This window comes from Bos grunniens, chromosome 12 (assembly GCF_055505025.1).
Source record: "Bos grunniens cultivar Pamir isolate PY7600 chromosome 12, Bosgru_T2T1.0, whole genome shotgun sequence".
Taxonomy (NCBI): Eukaryota; Metazoa; Chordata; class Mammalia; order Artiodactyla; family Bovidae; genus Bos; species Bos grunniens.
In genome coordinates, this window is record NC_141176.1 from 67822967 (window position 1) to 67850120 (window position 27154).

At 39.2% G+C, this 27154-nt stretch overlaps 1 long non-coding RNA gene across 50 annotated transcripts in view; it reads right to left on the reverse strand.

The window, feature by feature from the left end:
- LOC147361841 (uncharacterized) overlaps window positions 1-21658 on the reverse strand; it is a 256268-nt gene extending 234610 nt beyond the window's left edge. For 20 of the 50 annotated variants that reach the window (XR_015138316.1, XR_015138311.1, XR_015138314.1 and 17 more), the window contains exon 1: window positions 21291-21657. This is a non-coding gene — a long non-coding RNA (uncharacterized LOC147361841). Of the gene's footprint in view, window positions 1-5272; window positions 5384-7031; window positions 7093-21290 lie in introns of all 50 variants that reach the window. The other 30 variants (XR_015138323.1, XR_015138301.1, XR_015138320.1 and 27 more) reach the window with 9 other exon arrangements.
- Between the last annotated feature and the right edge of the window lie 5496 nt (window positions 21659-27154).

The following is a 27154-nucleotide window of genomic DNA, read 5'->3' on the forward strand; positions in this document are numbered from 1 at the left end:
CACAATCCTACATGCAAGATGTTCTAGGATTCCTGAAAAGAGTAAAGGAGAAAAGGAGCTAGGCGTCTCCAGAATCCAAAACAAAGAAAGCAGAAAGAATCAAGTCTAAGAACAAGAAACTGGATGTTAGCTTCCACTCCAGGGTTCAGAGAGAAACCTCTGAAGGGAGATGAAGGCCCCAGTCACAGAGGGATGGGAAACACATTATACAAGGGCACTAAGAGTCACGGGAACAAAGCAAAACCCTAGGTATAAGAATGAGAAGCTTGGTCATTGTACAGAAAAGCTGATCCGCTATTCATGATTAATTTATGATAACTACAGTGAAAATCTAGGAAGAACATGACATGAAGTGATTCTCCTTTGGCTCTAAAACATTCTGAGCCTGAGGCTGCAGGTGTAATAGCCACACCTGGGGAAGAAGGCTACAGGTGGACGAGAGGGCAGCACTGTATACTAACATGCAAAGGTCCCCTTGCAGCTGCTTTATCTTTTAACCCCTTTAAAACCTGAGCCTAATGCTTTACAGAGACCACTCTGTGGTTTATAGGGAAGATTAAAGAGGTATGTGTAATTAAGGCCCCTCACCCAAAGTAAGGCCATAATAATGCTAATTCCACTCTCCTTTTATGGTTGTAATCCAGAACTTCCATAGTAAGAAGTCTGTAATCCAGACTTCTCCCATACCTACAGCCCTAAACTCTGACTTCTATTTATACCCTGGGCTTCCCAGGTAGCTCAGTGGTAAAGAATCCACCTGCCAATGCAGGAGACATGAGTTTGATCCCTGGATCAGGAAGATCCCCTGGAGGAGGAAATGGCAACCCACTCCAGTATTCTTGCCTGGGAAGTCCCATGGACAGAGGAGCCTGGTGGGCTACTGCCACAAGAGTCTGGCACAACTTAGTGATGCAATAACAACAACATTTATACCAGATTCTACGCAACCTGCACACCCGCCAAGCCAGGATCACTTTCCGGTGGGAAGAAGAGTAACTATATCTACTTCTATTAAAAATATGTAAGTATGCTTATAGAACAAACATTTCTACCTTTTGGAGATGTATCAAGGCACAAAGACCTAGAACCCAGTATGCTTTCCCTCTCTACAACTCTCATCAGTCTGGCCAGGGGAAGCCTGAGTAGTGCAGAGGCCTCATGATGCAAAATGCTCACTGTCCACATTGGAGCTCTTCCGTATCTCCTTCTAGAAAGAGCTGACCATTGAGGAAGCATCCCAACCTCCTCTAATCTGTGTGGCCAAGTTAGGTAGTAGCTACAGATTCAGGATCTCTGAGCCATTTATAAAGAACAGCTAGCCATAGGGTAAAAATCAGTAGACCTTTCGGGGTTTGCAGCAAGGCTTCTGGGAATCTATCAGAGGCCCAGCTTGATGTTGGCTGCCAAGGACAACTCTGTCTCGAAAACATAGTTTCTATGAGGTGGTATTGAGTGGGACAGAGGTATCTTTTCTTAATGGCTAACGGCAGCATCTGCAAGCTCTATTTTAGGAGCAGACTCCCTGATCTAACCTAGATTTCAGATTCCCAGGAATCTGTTTATAGCTGCAGCTCAGAGAATGCCCCCATCCTTCCACTCCAACCCAAAGACATGTCAATTCCAATTCCAAAAAAAAAAAAAAGCCTACATGTTTAAGGAAAAGAAAAGTGGAGGCAAGGCTTCTCTGTTTCTCTCTCAACAATTCTCTGTGGAAGACACAACAACAAAAACCCAGCCATAATATTTTCCACTAATTCCAGTCAAGAGGTGGAGTCTATTTCCCCACCATTTGACTTGCTCATGAGATTTGTGAGGATCTTGTGAGGCCAGAACAGACAGGATTCAAGCGGAGGAATGAACAGGGCTCGCATTGTGGGGTTGGCTCTTTCTTTGCAGCTGGGAACTCCTTTGTCGCCATGTCAACTGGCCCAAGCTGACTTCCTCCAGGATGATATACCAAGTACAGAAAGGCCCTGCTGTACCAGCTAAGGGCACAGATATGAGTGTGGCTTTCTAGATGGTCCAGCTTCAACCAAGCTGGCCCGATCAAAGCCACTCTGCTGACTCAAAGAACTGCCAGCCAACAAATGCTGCTGTTTTAAGCCACTCGTGTTTGAGGTGGTTTGTTATGCAACAAAAGCAAGCCGAAATATTCCTTAGCTCCCAGAGCATAGAACTGCAAAATGAAATAATGTTTAATGAGTTAATTAAGTGGATAAGGTCCTTCAGAGCAGCATGGCTTAATATTTTATCATTTTCTCAGGGAAAAAACATAGGATAAATTCACTTTGTCCTAATGATAAAGTCCTTAAGAGCAGCACTGTTTAATATTTTATCATTTCTCAGGGAAAAAATATAGGATAAATTCATTTTGTCCTAATAAGTAAAACAGATCAAGGATTACATAGCACATAACTACCTGCCAATATAGTATTTCCATATGTACATTTCACAGTAACTCTCTTTGATATTCATTAGTATTGTTCAGCTACACAGTGATGAATTAGGGGAGGGGCTACTTGTTTTTTCAAATTACTTCTCTTAGGAAATATTACCTACAAGAATTATATTTTCCTTGAAATAGGAAAAGGCATTTACTTACTGGATTTTGCTCCTATTTCCTCAGACACAATCATGTAGGTTATGTTGTGGGCAACTTTAAATTTGTGCTGGCACAGGTTTTATTGTGTTTTTTGTTAATAACATGGGGCAATGGCTCAGAGAAGACATATGGTTCTCTCCTTCTGAGCAGGAAGAAGGATCAGAGTAGCCTGGACAGTGCGTCTGGCAGTCAGTTATGCAGTTGGATTTTATTATTCAAAATTAGAACATTGGGCCAGTGTTCACAGGATGCGAGCTGTATTTATTACCGTTCATTTTACCCATACCAGGGTTTCTGACCATACCCCCTGACTTTACTGTCATGAAATCATGTGAGCTTGGCACACCCAACTGCCTGACTCTCTAAGATGCTATAAAAACGTACCAGCCACATGGCAATAGGCTCACTTCCCTTTATATTATTCAACAGAAATGGACCAAAATTAGAAAATTGAGACATTTGTGGGGTTTTTCTTCTAGAACAGTGATTTATTTAGAACTGTAATCTGAAGACATTCACTTTCAAAATGCTGAGGAAACTGCAAAAAAAAAATTATCACACAGGAATTTCTGGAAGCATCCACATCAATAAAAGTGTTCCTTTCTAGTTATTGACCTAAAATCAAGGAACGACCAATAATGTATCAATTTCTTCCAACACAACCTTCTTTTGAATTATTAATTCATTAAAGAAATCATTTAAACTGATAAGGTCCACAAAATTCATGATCTTGAATTTTCAAGCAGAAAATATGCATGATAGTTTTAAGTTTGAATCTGGTGACAAACAGATGTCACTTTAAGCAAAAATATTACTTAAAAGCAAGTCAATAAGAATCAACTTAAATGAATGGGACACATGTTTTAAGTTGAACATATTTTTAAATATGATAGGCATACATAAAATAACAATTTCTAGTATCTTTTGGCAACACTATTCATTTTCAAATGAGGAACTTCTTTTGGTGTGGGAGGGAAGAATCGCTTTGTTTGTTTTTCAAGCTATTTCTATTGAAAATAGATAAGCTATCTAAGATAAGCCCCCTCTTCTCCTGGAAATAGGGGAAAATAGCTAACAACGTTGCTTCTATTTCCAAAGACCCAAACATCAAACGACATCTGAGGCGAAGACAGACTTTTCACAAGTCCACACAAATATTCACTATGAACTGTAAATGTTCTATCCCACAATTTAGAAAAATAAATTTGTACTTTTGAATTCATTTTCTTCTCAGTCTTGCCTTAATTTTTTATCTTCTTTTAATTGACGTATAGTTGATTATTAACAGTAAGTTAGTCTTAGTCATAAAACATAGTGATCCAACAATCAAAAATGGTACAAACTAATCCTCAAAAGTCCAGTAAGCATCTGCCAACATATAAAATTATTACACTATTATTGACTGTATTTTTTATACTATCTGTCTTCTTTATACTTACTTTATAACTGGAAGTTTGTATCTCTTAATCCTCTTCACCTATGTCCCCCAACACTTCACACTTCTGCCCTCTGGCAACCACCAGTTTTCTCTCTGTATGTATAAGTCTACCACTGACTTCTTTTGTTTAGTTATTTGTTTTAAAGGATTGCATATTATGATAGTACTACTGAATTATTTTTAATTTTATCTGATGCAATTACAGTATTGTAGTTACATGGAAGAACATACCATTTCTAGAACATACACACCATAGTATTTAGGGGTGAAATGCTATGATAGTTGCAATTTATTTTCAAACAGTTTGGCAAAATTAACATTGTGTGTATGAGAGACACAGATACAGAAAATGAGAAAACAAATGTGGAAAAATGTTAACAATTGGTGATTCTAAGTGATGGCTATATGCATATGTACATTAGTTATTGTACTAACTTTCCAGTTTTCATATAGATTTGAAGTTTTTCAAAATAAGCTGTTGGAAAAACAATAGAGTAGAGAAGTTCAATCAGGAAACAAGTGTAAACAAATCTATTTGTGGAATTTTGCTGTGGGATAGGAGAGAATTAGGACAGTAAACAGAAGGGATGGGAATCACTAAACCTTTTTCTTTGAAACTTAAAGAAAATTATTCAGGAGATTTATACATAAATCTTTAATCTAGATGCAGAAATCATGCAAGAATTTCTACTTTTGTTGCAACCTTTATTTTACCATGTTCCCATAACGTTTTTCCTTTTATTTAAAAATGTCCTATTACAATAATCAAGACAGTGTGGTACTGGCAACAGAATAGAAAAATAGATCAATACACACAATAAAGAGCCCATAAATAGACCCATATAAAGATTATCAACTGATTTTTGACAAATGAGCAAGGGTGATACAGTGAAAAACTTATAATCTTTTCCACACACGGTACTGGAACAACTAGACATTCACATTCCAAAAAGAAAAAACAGACACAGATCCTACAGCCATCACAAAAACTAACCCCAACTGGTTCACAGACCTAAATGAAAACAGAAAACTAAAAAATTCAAAGATAACAGGAGAAAATGTAGATGATCTTCAACGTGGTGATGACTTTTCAGATACAACATCCAAAGTATAATTCACGGAAGAAATAACTTATAAACTGGACATTAAAATTTTCTGCTCTGTGAAAGATAATGCCAAGAGAACAAAAAGACAGACCACAGACTGGCAGAACATATTTGCAAAAGACATACCTGATAAAGGACTGTTATCCAAAACACACAAAAATCTGAATAGACACCTTACCAAAGATAATATATGGAAGGCCATTAAGCTGATGAAAGCATGCTCTGCATCAGATGTCACTAGGGAAATAGAAATTAAAATGTATCATGCCACTACACAACTAAAGTGAAGTGAAGCCGCTCAGGCATGTCCAACTCTTTGCAACCCCATGGACTGTAGCCTACCAGGCTCCTCTGTCCATGGGATTTTCCAGGCAATAGTCCTGGAGTGGACTGCCATTTGCTTCTCCAGGGGATCTTCCTGACCCAGGGATAGAACCTGGGTCTCCCGCATTGTAGACAGACGCTTTACTGTTGGAGACACCAGGGAAGTTCAAATCTCAGCAGTGGCCACAGGACTAGAAAAGGTCAGTTTTCATTCCAATCCCAAAGAAAGGCAATGCCAAAGAAAGATCAAACTACTGTACAATTGCATTCATCTCACACCCTAGTAGAGTAATGCTCAAAATTCTCCAAGCCAGGCTTCAGCAGTATGTGAACTGTGAACTTCCAGATGTGCAAGCTGGTTTTAGAAAAGGCATAGGAACCAGAGACAAATTGCCAACATCCACTGGATCACTGAAAAAGCAAGAGAGTTCCAGAAAAACATCTAATTTTCTTTATTGACTACGCCAAAGCCTTTGATTGTGTGGATCACAAACTGTGGAAAATTCTGAAAGAGATGGGAATACCAGAACACCTGACCTGCCTCTTAAGAAACCTATATGCAGGTCAGGAAGCAACAGTTTGAAGTGGACATGGAACAACAGACTGGTTCCAAATAGGAAAAGGAGTACATCAAGGCTGTATATTGTCACCCTGCTTATTTAATTTATATGCAGAGTACATCATGAGAAACACTGGGCTGGAAGAAGCACAAGCTGGAATCAAGATTGCCGGGAGAAATATCAATAACCTCAGATATGCAGATGTCACCACCCTATGGCAGAAAGTGAAGAAGAATTAAAGACCCTCCTGATGAAAGTGAAAGAGGAGGGTGAAAAAGTTTCCTTAAAGCTCAACATTCAGAAAACTAAGGTCATGGCATCCGGTCCCATCACTTCATGGCAAATAGATGGGGAAACAGTGGCTGACTTTATTCTGGGGGGCTCCAAAATCACTGCAGATGATGATTGCAGCCATGAAATTAAAAGACACTTGCTCCTTGGAAGGAAAGTTATGACCAACCTAGATAGCATATTAAAAAGCAGAGACATTACTTTGTCAACAAAGGTCCATCTAGTCAAGGCTATGGTTTTTCCAGTAGTCATGTATGGATGTGAGAGTTGGACTATAAAGAAAGCTGAGCACAGGAGAATTGATGCTTTTGAACAGTGATGTTGGAGAAGACTCTTGAGAGTCCCTTGGACTGCAAGGAAATCAAACCAGTCCATTCTAAAGGAAATCAGTCCTGGGTGTTCATTGGAGGGACTGGTATTGAAGCTGAAACACCAATACTTTGGCCACCTGATGTGAAGAGCTGATTATTGGAAAAGACCCTGATGTTAGGAAAGATTGAAGGCAGGACGAGAAGGGGACAACAGAAGATGAGATGGTTAGATGGCATCACTGACTCAATGAACATGAGTTTTGGTAAACTCTGGGAGTTGGTGATGGACAGGGAAGCCAGGCATGCTGCACTTCATGGGGTCGCAAAGAGTCGGACATGACTGAGCAACTGAACTGAACTGTTAAAACTGTATTGGAAGTATTTTTGATATCTTTTTACCTGTGTAAATTTCTACGATTAGGATCCTTGTCATTATCTTATTGAACCTCTTCATTATTGGCTAAAAGAAAGAATAAACACATTCTCAGTATTCACCAACACAATAATCATATAATGCTTTTTTAATGAGCCAAATATTTGCAATATAACCTTGTGGTTTAGGAGCAGTAAACAGATTTGAGAAAAACTGCAGGAGGCCAAATTACATGAATTTGTATATAAACACTTGAACACACAGAAATTTGCTATGCACAGAATGTATGAGTGAGAAGCCTGATTCAGACTCATGACTGATGATGCAATCATGATGAATAATGAAACCTATCAAGGTCACAATCACAATAAAGGCAGCTTTCTAGTAACCTCTGGTACCTCCCCCCCACTTAGCTAAATTCATCTTGTATATTCTCAATGATAGGAAATCCTAGATTTTATTTTGCATTGTTTTATAGCATTTGTGTTTCTCTGAAAAGGCTTTTTGAGAAAGGTCTTGGCCCTGCCTGAAGGTATTCCTGTCATAGACTTCCAAGGATAACAAACACTAGTTCAGCTCTTTAATTATTTCATCAAATGTCAGTGTTGCCTAAATTCTAAAGCAAGTGGGCTGCCTTTCAATCAATAAGACAGAATATCTACACTTGACCAATTCCCATCAGAAAGGCCACGGAGACAATTGCTGCTCCAGATAAGGACAGGCTAGCCATTTTCCCCTCAGATTCTCTAGTTTTCACCTATTTATCAGGTCAGATTATGAAAAAGAAATACATTTATTACAGTACATTAACTCTTACCACACAGAAATGTCTTCTCAGAACAACTGAACACTGAACCTTGAATTTTACCCGGACTCTATATGAAATAGTGGTGAACATGGCTTCATTTATTATTGTTTATACATGATAAGAGTTTATTATGAACTTCCATCTCACTTAACAGTACATATGATATATTTTTCTGGGTTCAGAACTAACACATATTGGCTATTTCCAGTGACTTGGCATCATTTATTAAATGAGAATTATTCAGTTAAACACTTTTTCTTTTCACTCTGGCTGATAGAAAGATAAGTGATGCTTTCTGATCTTCTCTTCACTAGCTTTCTCTACTTCCCAACTCTTAACATTCCATCCTAATTTTCATTTTGTAAAAACTCACTTCGTCTCTCTAACATTACAAAAGGCTTCACATATTTGATGGGAATAAGCCCTGGGCATATTTGCTGAGTTTAACTACGTGGTCATCTGTGGCATTCATGAAGACACACAGGCAAAAAGCCAGATGGAATATATGAAATGAGGTTCTCAGAGACTAAGAACAAGTCAGGCATCCAAGCAACAATGGTCATAAAATGAAATACGAAAATAACAGAAATAGGTTTAAGATGCAGTGGGAATATAGAAGGAAAAATGTCTGTGGTTTGATAGAAGCAAAAGAGAAGACCTCACAAAAATGTAAACTTTTAACCTGAGTTTAGAAGAATAGGGGGGCATTCACAGGGTGTTATGTTTGTAATGTATAGTAAGACATGAATCCCAGTAGCTCAGATGGTAAAGAATCTGCCTGCAAGGCAGGAGACCCAGGTTCAATCTCGGGGTGGGGAAGATCTCCTGGAGAAGGAAATGGCAATCCACTCCAGTATTCTTGCCTGGAGAATTCCATGGACAGAGAAGTCTGGCAGGCTACAGTTCATGGGGTCACAAGGAATCGGACACAACTGAGTGATTAACATACATATGTTTACAATGTATAGTGAGACATGAATCCCAGAGCATAAAAGCAGGACCTATGAAACATAATCATTTTTCTCTAACCAAGTGTATCTCATTATATCCTAGTCCTGTCTTTTAATCTGAGTAATTTGGTCTCTCTCCTACCAGCCTAGAAAATTTTCATCTGATCTGGGGAGTTCAAGAAAAAACAATGCCTCTGATTTATTTCATATTCTTCTAAATATAATAATGTCTTTTGCCTGGATATGGCCTTTTGAAACTCAAAAGTCAGATATTTGATTCGTTTCCTTCTCTTTGTTATTTTGCTGTGTTGTCCCTTTTCAGAAATAATAGCAGCAAGATTTAACACTGCAAGAAAGAGGGAAACCAGGTACCAGAGGACCTGGGATGGAGTACCATATGGAATAGCATCCCTTACCTTAGATGAAAGTAGGAAAAAGATTAGGTATTTTCTAAGTCACCTCTTTCACTCTCATTTTATGGAATAAAAATTTGAAGTGAAAAAAGCAGAATGGTGGTCCCAAGCTCACCCCAGGTATTGGAGAGGTAGACTGCACTTCTGACTCCTGTTTAAACAATGTTCAAGGTCTCCTTTAATCTGGAGAACAAATGAATTGCCAAGGGAGTTTGTTAACACATGCTGATTCTCCTGTTAGAGATTCAAGGATAGAGAGGAAAGCCAGAAACCTACATTTTAAACAAGCATCCTACATTTTAAACTAATGCAAAGAACCCACCTTCCAAAAAGACTGCCTTAGAGGTTGAACTCAGTAAGGGCAGAGGCCTATTTTTCTTCATCTTTTCTTATCCCTGTTGCCTACCGAGCACTTAGTGTATAAGAAATGTCTAACGTTGAACAGATGAGTAAACCATATTTCTAAAAATACACGCCACCTTTAAACCTTGCTGTTTGTTTCTATCAAAAACACTGCCCCCCAATTTGTCCTTTACTGGAATATTTTGAATTGTAATGTTTCTGCATTTCATCAAAGATCAAGCTTTTCAATATAAAATGCCAGCAACCACAACAAAATCCCAGGAAGCAAGAATTCAAGTATTGAAAGAGAATGCTTTGTTTATGTTGTCAATATTCACCCTTTGAATATGTAAGATGCAATTCCAAACCAAAACCCAGCTTATATTTTTGGTATAAATATATATAAATTTGTGATTTATTGTAGCATTATCTTCATTTAAGAGAAAATATAAGAGGGTTCCTCCTGCCCCCATTAAATATCTGACTACTAAATATTTAGGTGTAGAGACTCAATTTCTCTGTATTTTATACACAAAATATTTTAAAAATCAGAAGCTTTTTTTATTTCACTTTTTATACTATGGGATCACTTATATGTGGAATCTAAAAAATGGTATAAATGGAACCCACTTACAAAATGGAAATAGAGTCTACAGATGCAGAAAACAACTTCATGGTTACCAAGGGGGGCGCTGGGAGGAGGGATAAACCAGGAGACACAATACCATCTACAAAACACACACTACTACACTAAAAAAAAAAAAAAAAAAGATAACCAACAAGGATCCACTGCACAGCACAGGGAACCCCACTCAATACTATGCTAAGCTGCTTCAGTCATATCCAATTCTTTGCGACCCCATGGACTATAGCCCATGAGGCTCCTCTGTCCATTGAATTCTCCAGGCAAGAATACTGGAGTCGGTTGCCATTTCCATCCCAGGGGATCTTCCAGACCCAGGGACTGAATCCACATTTCTAATGTCTCCTGCATTGGCAGATGGGTTCTTTACCACAAGCGCCACCTGGGAAATACTCAGTACTATGTAATGACCCATATGGGAAAAGCAACTTTTTAAATAAATGAAGACATTTTTTCTTCTTCATTCAAGGATGATAATGTGACACAGAAAAAACACATTCATTGGCTTCTTCTAAGCACTATGCTATTCTATAAAATGAGTGACAGTATTTTAAAATTATATCTGGAAGAAGCTGCCATACATAAATAGCTTATTAGGAAATAAGTATACATGAAAATATCTTGAGATTGGAATTTTTTCAACAGTCACATAATCCACAGAATAACCAGTGTATCTTCATTTTGTAAAAACAAAGAGAGAGTCTCAGACTAATCGGCCTCTAAGATCTTATCTCCTAAATAGCCGTGTTCTGTGTCTCACACCACATGGCCTCTGCCTTCCAACTTTAATTCACATAATCTGGTTATCTGGTTTTGTAAGAATTACAAAAGTCCATTTCACTGGGATAACTGCAGGTGAGTGATATCCAAGACTGAGAAAATGTAGATTATTAGATTTAGCAAAATGTTATAGCATGATTCATATTTGTTGATTGTGAAAATGCTTTGGGGAGATTGAATTAGCAGCAAGAAGACCTTTTAGGAGGCTCAGAGGAAAGAATCTCGGGAGTCTAATTTTGGAATGAATTAAGTTATTTGTGGATCTAAATGAGCATGTCTGAAAATATAACAAAAGAAAAGTTGTACGTAAGAGCAGAAAGTCAGAACACAAGCCAGATTGGTTTTGACATTTGACAAGCAATTATTACAGTGAAAGTAATCATGAAAACTCAGGATGACTATGTTTCTAGTGATTAATTCTGGCTAGAGTTTAACACAATTATCCAGATACTCAAACAAAGGCAAAAATGCTAATTTTCTCAAAACATATTTTTTTGTGTATTGTTTGGATAATTTCCCTGTATTACTAAATTTTCTCCAGATGGCTCATAATTTTAGTTTAGGAGTAATTGTTTTTTAAAAAACTTCCACCTTTTCTCATAAAGCATCATTCACGGCCTGAGCCCAGAACATAATACTAAAATCATAATTTTTAAAGGTGTTCTACTTCAAGGGTACATCTTCATTTCAATTGGTAATAAGTCTCACACAATGGAGTGGTTCTAAAGTTATTTAAAGTGAATTACAGACTGGCAGAATTGGTACAGAGGGAGAGGCCTTTGGAACAGGCATGAATTACAGATGAAAGCTTCACTGCTTCGGTCATAATTGGCCCTGGTATTTGGGACTATCTAGCTTACCCCACTCCAGTACTCTTGCCTGGAAACTCCCATGGACGGAGGAGCCTGGTAGGCGGCAGTCCATGGGGTCATGACTGAGTGACTTCACTTTCACTTTCATGCATTGGAGAAGGAAATGACAACCCACTCCAGTGTTCTTGCCTGGAGAATCCCAGGAACAGGGGAGCCTGGTGGGCTGCCCTCTATGGGGTTGCACAGAGTTGGACATCACTGAAGCGACTTAGCAGCAGCAGCAGCTTAGATAAAGGGCTTCCCTAGTGTCTCTGATGGTAAAGAATCTGCCTGCAATGTGGGAGACCTGGGTTCAATTCCTGGGTTGGGAAGATCCCCTGGAAGTAGGCATGGCAACCCACTCCAGTATTCTTGCCTGGAGAATCCCTATGGACAGAAAGCCATGGGGTCACAAAGAGTCGCACACATCTGAGCAACTAAGCATCTATAGCTTAGATAAAAGATACCTTACTACAGATTTTGACAGTGACTACATTGGACCAAAAGGTACTAGTAAGTGATGAGACTTCACTATCTAGCTGTTTGGTCACCCACTCTGCAGTGTTCCCTAGCACTTTGAATGGAAGACCCTAAGCCCACTCTCTTTCACAGAGGAGACAAAATTGCCATTTTGGGCAGTGAACCAAGTCATTAGGATAGGAGATTACCTTATTCTTCTACATTGTAGCATTCTTTGTACTAAAACAATATAAGGAAAAACAACTGAAGAGAGGGAAAATATCTGTATTGGGTTACTATGCTCCAAAGGAGAATTATTTACTGAAAGAACATAATGTTAGTCCATAAGATCTGCTATACAATAAACAAAACTCATATTTTTCACAAAAGTGTGTTTATTCACTTCATAAATTAATAAGTATTTAAAGGTAAGTAATGGTGGTGGGGGGAATTCCTTAATCTCAATAGATAATACAGGGAGGGAGGTTCTTTCTCACTCATAGACCCACAAAAAGGTGATTTGTGATGTGTTTTGTTCAATTCCTTCCGCATGAATATTATCTCTGTAAAATGAATCTTCTCTAAGACATGTATTGCCCTTTTATGCTGACTGCACACGTGCATATGCATAAAATGCCACATCTCCAATTAGGATGTGTATATTCAGGAAGAATGACATATCAGGGCTGTCAGACTAAAAGGCCCACAGCTTGGGAGAATTTTCCAATCATTCATGGGCCTGCCAAGATTATGGGACTATCCTTTCTTATCTCTGATTCCATCTCCTCTCTCTCAAGCTAGATGTTGTATTTTTCAGATGCTTTAGAAATAACGTGACTTGGTGATCTCTTACTAAAATTTCAGTAATGCTTTGTTTGATCCCAGTAAGGTGCACTCCCTGTTGTTTCCACTATGGATTAGTTTCCAACAATTGGCTTTACCTCTTCATGTAAAAAATGTGCTGTTAACAGGCTACTGAACAAGATTGCTTTCTGTGGAGGGAACTCCAGGGGGAAATTTGTATTGAAGGCAAGCACTGGATGGTGTCTACTTGGAAAATCTTAAACATTTTGCAAGTGAAAATGTCACAACATCACTGTGACATATTAGTGATACATGGTTTTAGCAGAATGACACCTAACAGGATAATAATGTGAGAGTTTCGGAAAGACATTGTAAATTTTCGAAATATAAAAGGTGGTGTTTGGGAATACATGGTATTTTCTGAAAATACCAAATCCTCATGTTAGTAACAATGAAGGAAAAGTTAATAGGATAAATGGAGAGATGTTAGTATCGAATTTGAATGTCAGTAGAAACACAACTTGTTTGAGTAGACTGCTTTCAGAAAGTTATGAAAATATTCAAAAGCATGACTCAGATTTCCTCTAGGTTCAACTTACTGGTACTGTATTAAATTATAAGGTCTAAGGTAAGAGACCTGGTGTGTTGGTTCTGTAAGCTACATGGCTGAGGGAGAAATTACATGCTGTTTTTTGAAAGCCTGGATGATTCAAGCACCACAGATATAGACACCTCCAAATTCATCTGAAAGTATCATTCACATTTTATTACCCCGAGAGAGTTAGGTAAGATCGCAGAGCTGGAAGAGACACAGTAGATGATCTTGTCCATTTTTCCTGCTATTTGAGGAATAATTACCATATTTTTTTTTTCAGGCTGAACAATCAATAATGCCGTTCTAATGCTTTCCATTTGGTTCTCTACAATATCGGCTTTAATGTCCTCATCTTGCTGTTAAAAGTTCCTTTTCTCTAGTTTTCTAATCGGCCCTAGTTGATCTTTATAAAAGGAAAGAGGCAATAACTAGCTAATTGACAAAACACATTTGCTCTCCTTCAAAGCATATTATAGAGAGCAGCTCAGCCCTGAACCACTTAGTCCTTCTGATGATTTCAGGGGAGGAGGAATTTTTATTAATCACAGGGGGAAAACCTAGGAATATGGACAAGAGGATATTTTCTCCAGGCATATTTATTCCACATAAACGTAGGCTGATATTTTTTGCATGTGTGTGCATGCTCAGGCATGTCTGATGCTTTGCAACCACATGGACTATAGCCCATCAGGCTCCTCTATCCCTGGTATTTTCCAGGCAAGAATACTGGAATGGGTTGTCATGCCTTCCTCCAGGGAATCTTCCACTTAAGACTGCCTATTTTGTGTATCTGGTAAGTTTTGACAGTATCATTTTAATACCACAAGAGCATTTAAAGGCATTAGTTGTTTTTTTTTTTTTTTTTTTTTAATCTATTTATGGCTTTATCTGCTCTTGGTTGTGCCACTCAGGATTTTCAATATGGCACGCAGGTTCAGTAGTCCCACAGCAGGTGGGATGTTAGTTCCCTCATCAGAGATCGAACCTGCGTCCCCTGCATTGGAAGGTGAATTCTTAACCACTGGACCACCAGGGAAGTCCCAAGGCATTAGTATTATTAAAAGCTTAGTGAAGCACGATTTGTTAACCCAGACATAGTATGTTTAGTTTTGTTTGTTGTATAATTGATTCTTGCTTTGTAAATATGCAGGCTTTCTTGCTGGATTGACAGAGTACAGAAAAGATTAAATTACCTCTCAGAAATAACAGCTCAATTCAAATCAGAAACCCAGATTACAACACTTTGCTCTAAGCTCCAGGCTATGTAGCATCCTAAATTCTTAAAAAATGGTATTTTGTGCATTAAGTGAGAGAGAGTACAATTTACCCTTGCTGTTACTTAATGCCTTTGCTTTTTTGTTTCTTATAGAAGGATGTGCAGTCACAGATTGAAGTTGGCCTTAAAAAGTTTTTTTTAAATGCAGCATTATATCCTAAAATAAAATGTAGTGCCTATAATCAAGATGCATATAGATTTTAAAATTCTCACCACACTAAGATGAAGAAACTACTTTCACAAAATCAACTGAGAAAATTCCAATGGTTCCATGTCTCCAGAAATAATACCAAAGGATGTTACTTCTAAGCCATTTTGAATAAATAATCAGCACTACTTGGGCTTTATAAAAGAAACAGTTAAAAATTGATTATTGTCCTCAAGGAACTTACAATCACCAGTACAAGTCTAGATATGATTAAACTCTTAAGTTCTGTTTAAGAGATAAAAGGTCAATCCTGGCCATTGGAATAACTGGGAATGTTTACTTAAAGTTCACATTTAACCTCCATCTCAGTGGTTGGATACATAGATAGAGAGATAGAAGAGAGTTGTTCTAGGTGGGAGATGGGAAAGTAAATGTGGGGTGCTTCTGAGACAGTAAAGTGTATTTATGAAAGAGTGACTAAAATGAAGCTTACATGCTCATCTGGTCATCAATTTAGCAAATATTTATGGAGATCCTACTATTCTAGATACTTGGGATATATTTAGCAGTGAAAAGTGAAAGTGAAAGTCACTTGGTGGTGTCCAGCTATTTGTGACCCCATGGACAGTCCATGGGATTCTCCAGGCCAGAATACTGGAGTGGGTAGCCTTTCCCTTCTTCAGGGGATCTTCCCAACCCAGGGATTGAATTCAGGTCTCCTACATTGCAGGCAGATTCTTTACCAGCTGAGCCACAAGGGAAGCCCAAGAATACTGGAGTGGGTAGCCTATCCCTTCTCCAGCGGATCTTCCTGACCCAGGAATCAAACCAGGGTCTCCTGCATTGCAAGTGGATTCTTTACCAACTGAGCTATCAGGGAAGCCCTAGTTAGTAGTAAGAAACAAACAAACAAAAAAAAAGGAAGATAAACTTCTGTATCACTTACAGTCTCAGCAGGAAACACACAGAGCTTATTTGAACAGGGTGAGAGGGAAGAGTACAATCTAAAGACTCTTGTCAAAGATGTGAGCAGGTTTTAAGGTAATTAGCAAAGGATAATGCAATACCCCCAGGCTAATAGATGGGGAAGCAATGGAAACAGTGACAGACTTTATTTTTATGTGCTCCAAATTCACTGCCTACGGCGACTGCAGCCATGAAACTAAAAGACACTTGCTCCTTGGAAGAAAGTTATGACCAACCTAGACAGCATGTTAAAAAGCAGAGACATTACTATGTCAACAAAGGTCCATCTAGTCAAAGCTATGGTTTTACCAGTAGCCAGGTATGGCTGTGAGAGTTGGACTGTGAAGAAAGCTGAGCCCTGAAGAACTGATGCTTTTGAACTGTGGTGTTGGAGAAGACTTCTGAGAGTCCCTTGGACTGCAAGGAGATCCAACCAGTCCATCATAAAGGAGATCAGTCCTGGGTGTTCACTGGAAGGACTGATGTTGAAGCTGAAGCTCCAATACTTTAGCCACCTGATGCGAAGAGCTGACTCATTTGAAAAGACCCTAATGCTGGGAAAGATTGAAGGCAGGCTGAGAAGGGGACGACAGAGGATGAAATGGTTGAATGGCATCACTGACTGAACGGACATGAGTTTGAGTAAATTCCAGGAGTTGGTGATGGACAGGGAGGCCTGGTGTGCTGCAGTCCATGGGGTTGCAAAGAGTCAGACACGACTGAGCTGAATAGTCACGGGAAGCAGTTAATATCTCAAGGTTTGAAGGAAGCATGGAAGGGAGCAGTTATCAGAACCTGGGAAAAGACTCAGGAAAGGGGCTGCCTGACAAGAGGTTTGGCTTTCAATAAAGGGTCATTATCAGCCTGCAGTGCCAGCTGGGAGTGACTCTGGTGAATAAATACCCCATCTCCTGATCTCAAGTTCATCCAACTCACTCCTATCAGCTGACTCCAACTAGAAGGCAAAGGAGGCCCCCAGTGCAGTCAGAGCAGGGCCATGCAGGGCTACAGAGTATGGCAAAGAGGAGCAGAGAGAGATCTGAAGAGGCAAAAAGGTTCAGTATAGTCTCTCCTTCAGTCAGGGTCTACCAGAGAAACAGAACCAGTAGGATACACACACCCACCCCCAGAAATTTATATAAATATGTATAATTTATATGTCATATAAAAATACATTTATATTTAATTTAAATATATAAATATCTATAATATATTTAAAATATAAATACATGTAGCATATACATGGAGAAGGCAATGGCACCCCACTCCAGTACTCTTGCCTGGAAACTCCCATGGACGGAGGAGCCTGGTAGGCTGTGGTCCATGGGGTCGCGAAGAGTCGGACATGACTGAGCGACTTCACTTTCACTTTTCACTTTAATGCACTGGAGAAGGCAATGGCAACCCACTCCAGAGTTCTTGCCTGGAGAATCCCAGGGACGGGGGAGCCTGGTGGGCTGTCATCTATGGGGTCGCAGAGTCAGACATGATTGAAGTGACTTAGCAGTAGCAGCAGCAGCATATACATATGTGTTAAAATACATATTTATATTGAGATCTGTCTCAAGACATTGGTTTTGCAAAACCAAGGGACTGCGAAGTCCAAAATCTACAAAGCAGGCTCAAAACTCTCCAAGAGAAGCTAAAGTCCATAAGTAGAATTTCTTCCATATTTAAGCCTCAGTAGCTCACTTAAGGATCATCAACAGTTTGGGCCAGGCCCACCTGGATTATAGAGGAGGCTGGTCTCCTTCCTTAAAGTCAGCTAACCATCGTAATCGTAATACCTTCATAGCCACACATTGATTCATGTTTAATTGAATAACTAGGTACTACAGCCTAGCCAAGTTGACCCAAAAAACCAACTCCCACAGTCTCTATTCTATTGTAGTAAAGCAAGACAGAAAACAAAATTTGATACCTTCTAGGTGATGATAACTGCTAAGAAAAAGAATAAAGCAGACTATACAGATAAGGTGTGATGGGAGGTACTATGTTTTAGATAGGGTTTTCCAGTGCTCTTGCCTGGAGAATCCCAGGGACGGGGGAGCCTGGTGGGCTGCCGTCTATAGGGTTGCACAGAGTCGGACACAACTGAAGTGACTTAGCAGTAGTTCCTGGAAATAACTGGTCTCTGTGCTGACCAGTTAAGCAACTGGTCTCTGTGCTGAGGCCTAAATCAAGTCAGGAAGTGAGTCCTATGGATATCAGGGGATATTATTCCAGGAAGAGCTCCAGATAAGTGTTCAAGCTTGACCTGTTCAAGGGTTAGTAAGAAAGGGAGTTTTGGAGCTGAGGTAACAAAAAAAAAAAGAGTAGGAGAAGATGAGATTATACAGTAGCCTGGGGTCAGACTGGGAAGAGCCTTTTAAGCAAAATAAGAATTTTGGGTTATATTTTGAGTGAAACAATGCAGCTACATCATTTGGCGCTATAAAATAATATAACATGATTCTGACTGTTTTGGATTGTTTTTTGTTGTTGTTGTTTTGTTATTTTTTAAGAACTGCTGTGGTCTTTAGGTGGAGAAAAGACGACAGGCATCAGGGCATGGGAAAGAGGAAATAGATGGGTGCTGATGCTGTGGCCTCCGTCCAGATGGACTAAGAGTTGTGGCCGTGGAGACTGTAATATAATTTGAAGATCGCATCAACATGATTTGCTTTGTAGATGTGACACAAACAAGGAGGAGAGGTGTCAGGAGGCCATGATGTTTGGCTTGAGCAACTGAATAAATGAAATTATTCTGAGATGTACAAATAAGTGATTTATTCAGATAAGATGGAAAACACTAGGAAGGGACACGTTTGGGAGTGGGAGGATGAGGATTCTGGTGCGGTGGTTTGGAAATGACAGACTGGTTGTCTACTGATCATCCAGTTGGACATGGTGAGTAGGCTGTTAGAGCCTGTGGTGCAGCCAAGAGGTTAGGGCTATACATGTCAACCTGGTAGTTACCAACATAAAGATTCGGGAAGAATAGGAAAGAACTATCAACAGTTGTAAAACAGGGAGCTTATGATAAAGGATTAGTGAGTGTTAACAGAGAAAGGAAAGCATAGACTCTGGTGATTCCTACATTAGCAGCAGGAATATCTGCCTTATTTACTACTCTGCAAGCACCTTCAGAGAAGAAACTATGCCTTAATCATTTTGGAAGCTTAACACACAGTTAAGGTCCGTCTAGTCAAGGCTATGGTTTTTCCAGTAGTCATGTATGGATGTGAGAGTTGGACTATAAAGAAAGCTGAGCACCAAAGAATTGATGCTTTTGAACTATGGTGTTGGAGAAGACTCTTGAGAGTCCCTTGGACTGCAAGGAGATCAACCAGTCCATCCTAAAGGAGATCAGTCCTGGGTGTTCATTGGAAGGACTGATGTTGAAGCTGAGGCTCCAATACTTTGGCCACCTGATTCGAAGAGCTGACTCATTTGAAAAGACCCTGATGCTGGGAAAGATTGAGGGCAGGAGAAGAAGGGGACGATAGAGGATGAGATGGTTGGATGGCATCACCGACTCAGTGGGCATGGGTTTGGGTAAACTCCGAGAGTTGGTGATGGACAGGGAGGCCTGGCGTGTTGTGGTTCATGGTGTTGCAAAAAGTCAGACAGGACAGAGAGACTGAACTGAAGTAGCCAACACTGGATGGCTTCTTGGTAACTACAGATTGAATGAATACAGAATGAGTTAAGGGATTGAAGGCCACCAAGTGTCAGGAGCAGAAGCCTGGCATGAGCCAGTCCTTCCTGTTGCCCCCAGGAAACTATGCAGAACAACAGTCTTCACCACAGATTGCTTGGCAGTTGCTCAGCTGACATAAGTGTGGAGTGGAAGAGGCAAGGTCCTTGAAGGTGGACAGGCTTGAATTGCAGCCCCAGCTCTGTTACTTGTTTGCCATGAGACCTTGGCAACGTATTTAGCGTTCAGAAATTGTGGTCTCAACAAAATGTATGAGCATTAGAGCACAGAGCTTGGCATATAAAAAGCATTGAGTAAAAATTAATCTTCAGGAGCTCATTAAAAATACCTGGAACTTCATCACTTGTGAATTTTGAATAACATGTTATTTCATGGGCTATGGAGCCCATGAAACTAGTCACAGCTCTAAATCATGCAGATTTCGCTTTGTTATTTAAGCAAGTCAGAACTCATTTAAATCTGCTCATCTAATTAATATCATTCCAGTGATTCTCAAAGTTCTCATTACTTTTTCCTCAGTGGAGGCCCCATTTTGCATATTCAAATAACATTTATTGAGAGCTGACTATATGCTATATAGTGCTCAAAGCATGGATACAATGGGACTCAAGTCCCATCTCAGATTCAACTTGTCAGTAGCTGCACCTCCAGTTTATAAATTATATTTTTCAGTAGTTACAATAGAGCAAATAATTTGCTGGTTAATTTTAGGAAATGACTTTCTACTTCCTTCACCTTTATATAATAGAGAACAACTATTCTCATATCACAGAGTTTTAAAAATGTACGCCCTTGAGGAAGAGAAAATAAAGTTACATATGGCTATACTTTATACAATAGGTAAAAACAGAAAGATGCAACAGTTGTCCTCAAGGAGCCAACAGTCTTGTAGAAAGGATAGGACAGGAATAAACTCCATGAGATAGCATGTGATACACGTGAGAATTAAGATGCATAAACTAGGCATTGGGTAAATGAATGAACAAAAGAGAAAACAAAGTAAGTGTTATAACTTACAGGTGCATATGATTCATTTCAGCTGAAGTCATCGTGGACTGCCCTATGCAGCAATCCCCAAGCTTTCTGGCACCAGGGACTGGTTTTATGGAAGACATTTTTCCACAGACCAAGGTAAAGGGGATTGTTCAGGGATGATTCAGTGCATTAGCATTTATTGTGGTCTTTGTTTCTAACCCAATACTGTGGCTGATCTGACAGGAGGTACCCATCTGACAGCCCAGAGTGTGGGAACCCCTGCTTTAGAGGACGTTAAGATTTTAGCTAGGACTTCAAGCAAAATTAAACTTTTATAACTTATGATTGAGAAATATTTTAAACAATGAAACTGGAAGCCATAGTTAATACTCTACCCTGGCTAGTATACAGGGAATAAGTCAGGAAATGGGCGGAGATATCACAGGCCAAGGTAAAAGTCTGGATTGTATTTAATAGGTAACTTTAAATAAGTATCGATTCAATATTTGCTTTGAAATTAATTGAAAATTCAACTCAAGCTTAAAAAACACGAAGGAAATTAACAACGTCCCTACCTGGAGGTCAGGCGATTCTGGTTATGGTTAACTCCATGATTCTATCTTGGATCCCTACTATCCTTCCTGGCTCTACCCTCCTGTCTGCTCCGGCTGTATCCTCAGGCTGGCTGTTAAACCACTACCACTGTTCTGACTTCACATCCACTCACGACAGCGTCCAGGGAAAAGGCAATGGTCTTTTCAGTACGTGACGCTCTTTTAGGAGTAGCGGTTCCAAGTCGTTCCAGAGCAGTTCGAAGGAGTTCCAAGTCGCGTCCAGAGAACTCGCACTCACATCTTATTTGCCAGGTTAATTCACCTGCTTTCTGCAGAATTAATTCCGCCCCCCCTCAACCCCCCCGTCATCAGATCCAAGGCCCTTATTGGCTCAGACCTAGAACCCTGACCAATCCCTAGCGAGAACGAGATTACTGTGCTGAAGTTAGACACCTGGGGCTGCCCGTAGAGTCCAGGTCCGTCACCCAACCGCTCAGCGGCCACACCTGGGTCGGGATGTTGGTGGGCATGGGGGAGGGTGGGGCTGGGGGGGAAATAGATACGGAGGAGACCTCATTATTCATCCACTACAGGGAATTATTGAGCTGCTTTATACACAGGAGTCACGTATGCAGATAATTCTACTGAATATTCATTTGATGATGATTCTAAAGATTTACAGAAAAATAAACTAAAAACTCTCTACTCATTAATATATCGCCAGGGACTTCCCTGATGGTCCAGTGGTTCAGACTCTGAGCTCCCAATGCAGGGGGCACTGCTTCAGTCCCTGGTCAGGATAACATGTGCCACAAGAAATGGGCAAAAAGAGAAAAGAACTTTACCTGCATAAATATATCTCCAAAATAACCCTTTAGGTGAATACCTATGTTATCTAAATATTGCTAATAAATAAGTAATTTTAAAAAATAAAACCTTATGAGAAAAACAGTTAAACTAAAAAAATCAATACATAGTATAAAATACGAATGTTCTATTTACAGGAAAAAGCATACTCCACCTTACTTATAAGTCTGTGAATGAAAACGTGCAAAAATTTAAGGTTTTCCCTCTAAATTAGATTAAAAAAAATAATACCTATTGCTACTAAGGATCTGTGGTGGTTGAAGATTAAAATACTGTGATCCTTCTAGAAAGCAGTTTAGTAATATGTTTTAGGATCTTTATCGATATAATTACACCTACAGGTGTGTGTCTTAAGGAATAATTAAGAATGCAATTAGAGTTCATGCATAAGGACTCCCAGAGCAGTGTTCTGTATAATAGCTAAAACCTGAAATGACCATTAACAGCCCCAAACAGGGAAAGGCTGAATAAGGAGTAGTTCACACAAAGGAAAACTATGCAGCTTGAAAACTAATTTTGACGATAGAGGAAAATGTTGAATAATAATATTTTTTAAAGCCCTGGGATCTCAACTATATACTTTTTAAGTTAAGCGGTGTTTTGAAGGGGAGAGAGATTTTAAAGCATGATGCTTTAAAAAGTCTCACTACATTCTAACTTAGACTAAGTGCCTGCCAGGAGAAATGACAATAGCCTTTCACCTTGCTGAGCATCATGAGTGATTTTTTAATACAATCGCAATAGTAACTTTTCTACAGCCTTTCCTTTAACTTTTCAAAATGCACTCTTACAAAGCAAGCAAAGACCTCTTTTGGATTATAAAACAGCAATATTACTAACACAAAAGTGTTGAGTCTCCCATGAGCCTGGCATTATTCTCAGTGTGGAATATTTAAGTATTAACAAATTTATTGTTTGCTCATTTGATGTCAGGCTTACTGTCCTTGAATCATGAAAGTGGTTATTTAAAACACTCTACAATGCTGATTGTTGGACCAGAGTGATGGCTACAGGAGAACTGATTACATTATTCCAATTTGGGGTATATTTTTAAATTTTCATGATAAAAATTGTAAAACCAAATAATTCATGTGGAACCAGTGAAAGCATGTGTAGTCCACAATGTTTAGTTTTCTAAAACTAAAATTCTAAACCTTTCTTAATTATTATATGTACACTTTCCAACTAACAGCGTTTGAAAATATAATCTTTTATTTAAATGTAGAGAAATAATATGCTTGCATAAACATAAACTGTGTTCAAGCCACAGATGCTATTTTAGTCATATGCGTGTATCAACCTTTGTATTAGAAGGAGCCTTTTTTTGACACTGGAAAATAATTTATATAAAAAAGTTGTATTTGGTACTTTCTAGTGGTCCAGTGGTTAAGACTTTGCCTTCTGATGCAGGGGGTGTTGGATCCCTGGTCAGGAAGCTAGGATTCCACATGCCTTGCAACCAAAAAATGAAAGAAATAAGAATAAATAAAACAGAAGCAATATTGTAACAAATTCATTAAAGACTTTTAAAATGGCCTACATAAAAAATATTTTTTTTAAGAAAGAAAAGTTGTTTCATATTAAAAGATTCATCTTTAATCACCTGACATTTTAGGATCAAAATCCTTTCTTGATAAGCAAACTCATTCTATTAGGTCTTGCCTTGTATGCTTTTATTATTAAATTTATCTGCAATGTGACAAGCTATTTGATTTTCCACAGTTAATACACCTTCAGATCAGATCAGATCAGTCGCTCAGTTGTGTCCCACTCTTTGCAACCCCATGAAATGCAGCACGCCAGGCCTCCCTGTCCAGCACCAACTCCCGGAGTTCACCCAGACTCACGTCCATCGAGTCAGTGATGCCATCCAGCCATCTCATCCTCTGTCGTCCCCTTCTCCTCCTGCCCCCAATCCCTCCCAGCATCAGAGTCTTTTCCAATGAGTCAACTCTTCGCATGAGGTGGCCAAAGTACTGGAGTTTCAGCTTTAGCATCATTACCATAAAATAATACAATAGAGTTATGTAAACCTTAGAAATGATCTAAACTATGAAATAACTGAGGATAAGAGCCAATGACTTCTCATCATTGCATTCCTAATTATGGGCTTTTAATTAAAATATGTCACATTGACTGGATTTAGTCTACTTTCCACACAGGGAAGGGCTCTTTCCCATCATACACTTAACTGATGGTTCTATTAGCCTTGATACAAACCCTCCAGTGATAAGGAATATTAAATACACCTGATATCTACAGCAAAGTACCTGAAGCTGGTGGGTTTTTTATTTTGCTTTTTTTCCCACTACACCAGGTCTTCCTTGCAGCATTCGAGATCTCCTATTTTCCTTGCAGCATGCAGGATCTTTTGTTGCAGCATATGGGATTTAGTTCCCCAATCAGGGATTGAACCATGGCACCCTGCATTAGGAGCTCAGAGTCTTAGCCACTGAACTACCACAGAAGTCCCCAAACTGGGTGGTTTAAAACAATAGAAATATATTTTCTGAAAGATCTGGAGATCAGTAGTACAAAATCAAGGTGCCAGCAGGGCCAGGCTCCCTCTGAAACCTGGAGGGGATAATTCTTTCTTGCCTCTTGTAGTTTCTGGTGTCTGTCAGCAATCCTTGGCATGCCTTGGTGCACAGCTGCAGCATTTTGATCTCTGCTGCCGTCATCGCATGGCCATCTCCCTGTGTGTCTCTGTCTTTATATGGCATTCTTTTTCTATGCATCCATGTCTTTACATGATATTCTCCTGAGTCTGTGACCAAATTTCCTTCTTCTAAAGACACCAGTCATCTCACATTAGGGTCCACCTTAATGACCTCATCTTAACTTGATGATGTTTGCAAAGATCTTACATCCAAATAACATTACATTTATGTTCACTGGGGTTTAAGACCTCAAATATCTTTAAGTAAGTGTTCGTCACTGTTGTCCAACTCTTTATGACCCATGGACTGTAGCCTGCCAGGCTCCTTTGTCCATGGAATTCTCCAGGCAAGAATACTGGAGTGGGTACGCATTCCCTTCTCCAGGGGATTTTCCTAACCAAGGAATCAAACCCGCATCTCCTGCATTGCAGGCAGAGTCTTTACTGTCTGAGCCACCAGGGACACCCTTGCATACCTTTAAGTGAATATGAAAGTGAAAGTTGCTTAGTCATGTCTGACTCTTTGGGACCCCATGGACTATACAGTCCATGGAATTCTCCAGGCCAGAATACTGGAGTGGGTAGCCTTTCCCTTCTCCAAGGGATCTTCCCAGCCCAGGCATGGAACCCAGGTCTCCCACATTGCAGGCGGGTTCTTTACCGTCTGAGCTACCATTCCCCCCTCATATAGGATATTGAAACACAGACAACTGTAGGAACTAGAGAGTAAGCTGTGGTCAGGCCCTTAAATTTTCTGGAATGAGATTTATCTCACTTTATGTGATTAAAATACATGATAGTAAAACATAGTAACACCTACCAAGGGCTGACCAAGTGCTAGGCACATGTTCAGAGCACTGAAGAATAACTCCCTGACTTTTCACAAAGACTTACTCCTAGTAATATCAGTCCTTAATGAAAGGCCTTTAAATATTTGATAATAGCTGTTATAGTCCTACTAAATCCTTTCTTCTTCAAGGTAAACATTATCCATCCCTTCAAACAAATTTTATGTTGAATCATTTCTAATCTATCAATCTGAATAATCCTGAGTTGACTGTTCAGAAAATTAGAATTGTTTGCATTACCTGCCTTCTAATTAAAACTTAAATCTAGGTCTACATACATGGGTATGTATGTATATGTATATCTACATATATATTTGGAATATATATACTTAGAAAAAATATATATATATACATATATATTTGCTCAAAGACTCTTGCTTATCCAGAATTCATAAATTTTGTGGCAGGAATTGAATAAATGTATTTTCATAAATTCCCCACCAGTAGCACAAAGAGTAGAGAAGGCAATGGCACCCCCCTCTAGTACTCTGGCCTGGCAAATCCCATGGATGGAGGAGCCTGGTGGGCTGCAGTCCATGGGGTCGCTAGGAGTCGGATATGACTGAGCAACTCCACTTTCATTTTCATGCATTAGAGAAGGAAATGGCAACCCACTCCAGTGTTCTTGCCTGGAGAATCCCAGGGACGGGGGAGCCTGATGGGCTGCCATCTATGGAGTTGCACAGAGTCGGACACGACTGAAGCGACTTAGCAGCAGCACAAAGAGTTGGACATGACTGAAGCAACTTAGCACACAGAGCTTCAGTTAAAAAGGTTTTATAATATATATTGATAATACTATTATACTTTGAACACTAGGCAATTCTGAATATTTTTAAAGCATTCATAATAACTATCACTTCTTTGCTTACCAACTGGTAAGGAGTTCAAGTATTATAAAATGAACTTGAAAGACCCTAGGGATTATTTTCATAGGGTACCGCAATGCCCCATTTTAGATCCCATTTCTGTTCACCAGAAATTTCTCAGAGGATTTAGTCAAACATGAAACTTTTTGCTCTATTTGTAAGTAATGTACTTTTATTTCAAAATCAAATCTAATATGCTGCTTTCTATTTCAGATCTTAAAAAAATAGCTCAAAAGGCTATTAGATCTTCATTTTGATCCGCATATGTGTGTCTGCAATTGGATTAGATAAATTGGAACTTCATGAAAATGAGGTAGAGTTAAACTATTTCATCGTCTGGTTTCTTATTAAGAAGTAATAAAATTTTACCACGGGTCCATGGTGTCCTGGTGCTAGACTAATACTGAAGCCAACTGCAGGCTTTTATCAAAAAATTAAACTTTGACTTACAGCCAAGATTCTGGTTTTCAGCTAAGATACTTTACATCTATGGCAGCTTTGTACTTCATGGATTAATTGTCATAATACGTGATTATTGATGCAGAATCCTCTGTAATTTCTTTTGATCTGGTAGTCTTGTATATTGATAATTGAACCTTTAACATGTTTAATAGTACAAGTAACTAAGTTGTCAGAAATTTC